The sequence below is a fragment of the Carassius gibelio genome, chromosome B18 (assembly GCF_023724105.1).
Source record: "Carassius gibelio isolate Cgi1373 ecotype wild population from Czech Republic chromosome B18, carGib1.2-hapl.c, whole genome shotgun sequence".
In the NCBI taxonomy this organism is placed as follows: domain Eukaryota; kingdom Metazoa; phylum Chordata; class Actinopteri; order Cypriniformes; family Cyprinidae; genus Carassius; species Carassius gibelio.
Window position 1 is genome coordinate 12024228 of NC_068413.1, and position 6200 is coordinate 12030427.

General features: G+C 37.3%; 1 long non-coding RNA gene across 1 annotated transcript; it reads left to right on the top strand.

Annotated features, from left to right (window-relative positions):
• The first annotated feature begins 553 nt into the window (after window positions 1-553).
• On the top strand, window positions 554-3850 carry LOC127977175 (uncharacterized). Its single transcript, XR_008158144.1, has 4 exons — window positions 554-732; window positions 1106-1219; window positions 2100-2306; window positions 3066-3850. It is a non-coding gene; the product is annotated as an uncharacterized LOC127977175 (long non-coding RNA).
• Window positions 3851-6200: the final 2350 nt, after the last annotated feature.

A 6200-nucleotide genomic window follows, 5' to 3' on the forward strand; every position in this document is an offset into this window, starting at 1 on the left:
ACCAAGGTGAGGAGTTTTCAGGAGCTATACATTATAGTTATCACTTTTTATCTGCCTCAAAATGCAGGGCCCCAGGCAATTGTCTGTCTTGTCTGCCCTATTGCTACGCCTCTGAGTTTAACCGAGGTGAATATGAATGCATCTTTCACCTCCACATGCACTGGAGCTAATAAAAGCTTAAGTGATATTCGATTGTTTCCTAGAAATTGAGGAAAGTTCACCAGAACAAACTAGAGGGTGGAATGTAGTGAAGCTCTGACAACATCAAATAAAGAAAAACAAGCTACATTTAGAAAGAGCGAGAGAAGGAAAGTCTGATGAGATAGCGAGTGGGTGAGCAAGGTCTGACGATGATGTACATAAAGAGGGTATTGTATTCCTGGTAATATCTTCTCAGAAAAAAAACTATTTTCCCAGAAATTACAACCCCCTGATAAGAGTCTCCATTCTGAACATCTCATCTCAGTTGAACTAACTGTGTCTGTCTGTCTGTTTGTCTGTCTGCTCAATCAGTGTTTTATAAAAAAATAAATAATTCATCTACCTTAGGCAAGTCAATATGGTGTCACATTACGAGTTTTTGAGCCGGATTCTTTTTAGACAGTGCTCCAAGGAAATCCTTAAGTTCAGCAGGTGGTTAATGAAAGAAGGCCTGATTTAAAAATCAATGAAATGTCCCTGCTCTCATCTTATGAGGTTGAAACTACGAAATGGCAAAAATGAGCCAATATGGTGAGTATAACAACCACATGTATTAATTTTGTGCATATCATGACTGTCAGACTGAAACCTCGTATCTTTAAATATATATATATATATATATATATATATATATATATATATATATATATATATATAAAAGTTATATTTGTTTGTTTATTTGGAAATGCAAGGTTTCCAGTGATAGTGACAGTGATAGGACAATATCATATATCCCTTACCCTAAATTTCAACTACAACTGAACCCATTGGTCGGTATTGTTAGTATGCTTTGTAATCCTAAATTGCATAATATTACGGTTTGCAAAATAAAAGAAAACCGTTAGTATAAATTAAAGGCACAATAATTATCACACAGCTGTTTTTATTCATTCTTAATTTTCAGGATATGCAGAGATTCATGTCACAAAGGAAAATCCTTTGCAAAGTCCATCCGACATGGCTCCATGTTTGAGAAGTCTCATATTTCACTTCAAATGTGGATGCATTTCATTTATAGGTGAGCAGTTTATACGTTGTATAAAAACACTTCATAGGTCTTGTCAGGTCCTAAGGTCTTTACCTGCCCATCTGACCCAAATCGCTTATTACCTGAACCTTACTTGACAAAACAATTTTAAATGTTGTACACAAATCCTGAAATTTTAGCCTGAGAGCTTTATAGCAACAGTATATAGGAGGGGGTTAAGTAGTTGAATGTAATTCTTATTTAATATGCATTAATTTTAAATCAAATATTGGTAAATTAGTTGTGGCCTGCTGCTGTATGTTTATCTATGGGTGCTGAGACTGACATGAGAAACAATTACTTTATAATATTTAGTTATTCCTGATCTGTCCCAGATTTCTGATCACGTAACCGTGAATGAATCATTCATTTGAATCCATTCTTTACAGAGAATTGGAAAACCTGGCCTTTTAATAAATATCTGTTTCATGATTCAGTAGAATAATTGTTTTGAACTGGAAACACAATGAGCAAACAGCATAAAAAATAAAATAAACACCTGAAAAGACTGCCTTTTTGAGCTGTAATTCTGAAAAGTGCTGTAAAAGGCCATTTACACTGAAAGTTGGTATTGTTTAAAAAAATTAAGGTCTTCCTAGGTATATTTGGTGAAAGAATGTTTATTTAAAATTACCAAATGTCTAGGGTTACTAATATCAATCCCAATCCATGTCTAAGGCACTGAACACACTCAGATCGCTGGTCAGACCTCAGGTATTTGGATCTTGGTGGATCTATTGTGCATGCATGTTTGGGTGGTTCTGTATCTGCAAATGGGAATTGTGGTTGTCATGTTGTGAGAAATTTGCTTCAACCCCAACTTCTAAATTGTGTAGCTTAAATATTTTTTTTGTTTGTTTGTCCATTACAGATTTGCCCAAGGTCTTCGACTGCGACAAGTGGAAATGCTACAGGAGGGGATTATTTGGAGCTCTGCAACTCTGAGTAAATTGGCAGACAAGCTGAGAAGAGTTTGAAATCTGCAATGAAAAGAATGAGAAAAAGAGGCAAGCAGACGATTGGAAGAAGAAGAGAAATTCTTCTGATAGATGAAAGCAAATTTGGCCATAAAAGAAATGTATGTAAATTGCTCAAACAGTTCAGAATTGTCAGAATATATACCAATGTAATTGATGTCCATTGCATAATTTTGCATCTAAAATGATGTGGAATAAACCTAAACACAGTAATTGAATGTAGATTCATGAATGTAGATTTATGAATGTAAAGACAGTTTAATACACAATGCAGTTGTATTATTTTACCACATGGCGTCTGTAATGTAAATGGCCAATTTGCACGGGATAAGAAATCTCAGTAAAACTACTTGAAGTGAGAGGGGTAACTCGATTTACACTCTACAGTCATGTGCGTCATGTAGGCGTTGCTTCCTGATATCCTCGTTTGATAGGACCTAACTGTTTATATCCAATCAGAATAAAAAAATGTAATAATCTGTTGTGTGCACATATAATATATATATATTGTATATTGTATATATGTGTAAATGTGTATTTGTGTGTGTGTGTATATATATATATATATATATATATATATATATATATATATATATATATATATATATATATACACACACACACACACAAACAGGTTGGGTTGAATGATTTATTAAATTCTGTTGATAATAGGCAATGTTCACTGCTTTTCTTTGTTAATTTATTTATTCAAGCATTTGTTAAACACAAGTGTACTGACAGAGTTCAATTTATATAGAACTTTTTAATTTATTTCCTTATGTTCTACAATCATTGCAGAACATTTTTATTGTGGGTGTCACTGTCCAAATTTTAAGATAATTGCCTCTTGTGAATTCCAGTACAACAGAGGACGAGCAAACAACAGAAGCACCTGGGTATTCGGAATGCTAGGCATCAAGGTTGAGCGGAGGAGACCTATTTTTAAAATTGTGCATTGTCGTTCAGCCAGAAATCTCATGCCACCCATAAAGAAGCACATTAGCCAGGGAAGCTCAGTCATTTCAGATGGATGGAGGTCTTACAGAAATCTTCAAAATGAAGGTTATGACCACAGGATCGTCAACCATAAAGAACATTTTGTTGACCCTTTTACAGGTGCACATACACAGAATCTGGAGAGACTTTGGGGTGTTTGTAAGTCAACTATTTGGAGACTAAGAGGAAACCGCACACAAAATATGTTGAAAGACCATTTGGAATTGAGTGGAGTGATTGTGGCGTGGGAACAATCACAGAAATGGACCACTTGGAATGCTTTTGCATGACATCAAGAAAAAATATACAATGCCTACATGAAATGTACTTGCATATACTGTAGATAGATAAACAAGTTTTATTTATTTTCAGTTAAAGACTAAGACCCTGAAAAAAAAGACTTCTTCCGCTGATGAAATATTCAGATGGTCGTTTTCAACTTTCAGTTTATGTATGTTATGTTGGAAGTACTGTATGAAAACTTGGAAATATGTATGTAATTAAGAACATGAAGTTCATAATAGCCTGTGTTTTTTATATTTAGAGTGCTAAATAGAAGTGTAATTACATTTGTTTACAGCAGCACATTTGTTCTTGGCCATAAAAAGTTATAATAGGTTTGTTAATCTCAGAAGTTGTCTTAGATTAAAGGAGATATTTCTACTTGTGCTGTCTTTGGTCTGCTACTGAATGGAAATAGAACCTGTGAACCCTAGTAGACATCAGTCACTTTACACTGCTTGCATCTTCCATAGTGTTCCCTACGTTTCAGTGAACCAAGAGTGAACCAGAGACATTTTTTAAGGTGCAGCCTTAAGACTAAGGTTCGATAATTGAAGTACTTGTGTGCTGTAATGGATTTATTAAATTCGAAGAGAAGGCAGCTTTAGAATAGGGAACGGGTATGGCCTAATAAGTGTCCAACTACTAGGTAATTGATAATGAGCAAGACTTCACTTTAGAATGGGTAACATATTCAGACTTATAAAGACTTAAGTTAATTGGGCACTATTAACACTTGTAGTTATGTGTTTTGTTACATAAGAAGAGACTATTTTTATTAAGTGTTATTAAGAGAGAATGACTATTCTTCTGCTACTACCAGCTTATAAGGCCCATAAGCAGCAAAGCATATTAAGATCATAATTCTCATACAACAAATGCCTTACTTACTCCCAATAAGCAGTAACTATCAGTTTATTAAAGAAAGACTCTTAGTTAATGGTCTGTTAGGCATAGAATATGGTCATGCAGAATAAGGCATTAATATGAGCTTTATAAGTACTAATACACAGCTAATATGCTACTAATAAGTATGTTAATAAGCAATTAGTTAATAGTGAATATGTGTACCTTAATTTAAAGTGTTACCGAATTGGTACCTAATAAGTACACTATAATGACAAAAAAGATTGTTATTGTTCATTCAGTATTTTCTCTTAAACATTAAAAAGATTTAATAAAGTTGAGGCCTTAGATCTTTAATTGCTCCTTTCTTCCTCACTGCCATCCATTCAGTGCTATTTGACAAAAAAATATATATATATTTTTTTGCTCTCATTGATTTCAAAAGCAAAATAGTTTTTCTGCCTTTAAGGGCAGCACAAGGGATATACTGTTTTATAATGCGTGAACACGAATTGAATGCCAGAAATAGACATGCATTAGGCTTTAATGTTTTGATTAGGCTGTGATTACTTTAATGTTTTTTTTTCTTTTCTTTCTCTTTTTTCTTCAACCCCTGGGTCCAATACTGCAGGGGGTCCATCAATTGTTGTTTGAAATAAGTCTAATTTGTATGATAATATCATATTTTTCACACCTATTTTCATTCAAGTTAACTTCAAACAGACATAAAATAAACAAGCTAAAGTTCAACTATAACGTCTCATCTACGCATGGTAGCCCTTGTTCCTTGAAGGAGGGAATGGAGACGTCATGTCGGTGACCGACGAAATTGGGATATCGCTTCAATAGGCCAATCTACTTCAACTGTAAAATAAACGAGCCAATGCACATTGGTAAGCAATTATTGCATCCAGCACGAGTATAATAAGGCAGCAGGTGGAATGCATACCAGGTTTTTGCTGAGAAGCTGAACCATTGACCTGGCGGCTCAGCGGTGGTACAGCAAAAGTAGGGCCTTCTGTGACGCTCACGAACTGCCCGCTGCTTCCATCTGGAGAAGGAAGAGGATGAGTGAGGTCTGGTGCTTGAGGGTCCGCAACTCTCCGTGCCCTCGTGGGACCCAGAGATAGAGAAAACCACTCTCTTGTAGAGATTTACAGATTCTCTGCCTGGCCCTCCTCCAGGGGAGGGAGCGGTGCCTTCACCATTCCCCAAAAAGCAATTACCTCTCTCTGGGTCGCTATCCCAGGGCCACTTCCTCTTCCACTAACCATCAGATTGACGAGGGCCAGGACGGGTGGGGCGGCCTGCCTACGCCCAGCTCTATGGCGCCACTTGCTGGAGGCTGCCACGGATGGAGCGTGGGAGAGAGGGCGGATGCAGGGACCACCTCAGTCTGCTCTGGTGCAGACAAGACTTTCTGGACCAGGTTCTTGACTGCATCGCAGAAGACACCGGTCTGGGACACTGGGGCATTAAGGAACCGATCTTTGTTGGCGACCCTCAATTCAACTAGACTCAGCTAGAGATGGCGCTCCTGGACCACAAGCATGGACATTGCATGACCCATAGAACACGCAATGACCTTCATCGCTTGGAGAGCAAGGTCAGTGGCTTTGTCACCATCCCAGAGGGTGGCAGTGTGGGCCGAATCTTCATCGGACAGCATGCTCTGGGAAGCTTCCTGTGTTGGTGAGACGGTGTTTCAGCGGTAGTTGTTCCAGAGTCTAGTGTATTGCACACTACAGGCTGCACTACCCCCTGTCGTGTTGCAAGCGGCCATCTCCCCTGTGTGCCTCAGCACTAAAAGAGCATTTCCTTAGAGCAAATTTCCACTAAAAGAGCTCCTACTGCAGGTACGGCCTTGGTTT